The following is a 535-nucleotide window of genomic DNA, read 5'->3' on the forward strand; positions in this document are numbered from 1 at the left end:
TTTAGGAAGGCGAGGCAAGGGGGACGCAGTGCTGCCATAACCGAAGCCTTTGACCCATTTTCAATCCTTATTAATGGTTTTATTATCTCACTTAGTGCTCCTTTTCATACTTTGCATGTTTTTAGTTTGATTTACGTAAATTGTGTTGGTTACAACAAGTTATGCGAAGGGAATTTAGGAAGAAGGAAAGGGAGACGCAGTGTTGCCATCACCATCGCCAAAGACTGTATGCTCTAATTCTCGCTTCGCTTCCCCCCCCCCCCCCCTTGCGTCCCTCTAGCGCTTTGCTTACTTGTTAAGCGCTAACGTAAGTGTGTCACCTGGAGTGCACGGTAATCCACTACTTTGGGATTTTTTTCTTTAGATTTCACCTATATGGTGCCGGTAGACCTTTTTGGTGAGGCCTGGTGGTTGGCCCCAGCCCGTTCTGGCACAGGCAAGTGTTCATAATGGCCCCATCTTGCTTAGCCCATGCTGCCCCTCAGAGCTTATCTTTGATCCTCTTTTAGAGAGAATTTAGAGTCCGGGTTGATAG

Source organism: Eriocheir sinensis, chromosome 34 (assembly GCF_024679095.1).
Source record: "Eriocheir sinensis breed Jianghai 21 chromosome 34, ASM2467909v1, whole genome shotgun sequence".
In the NCBI taxonomy this organism is placed as follows: domain Eukaryota; kingdom Metazoa; phylum Arthropoda; class Malacostraca; order Decapoda; family Varunidae; genus Eriocheir; species Eriocheir sinensis.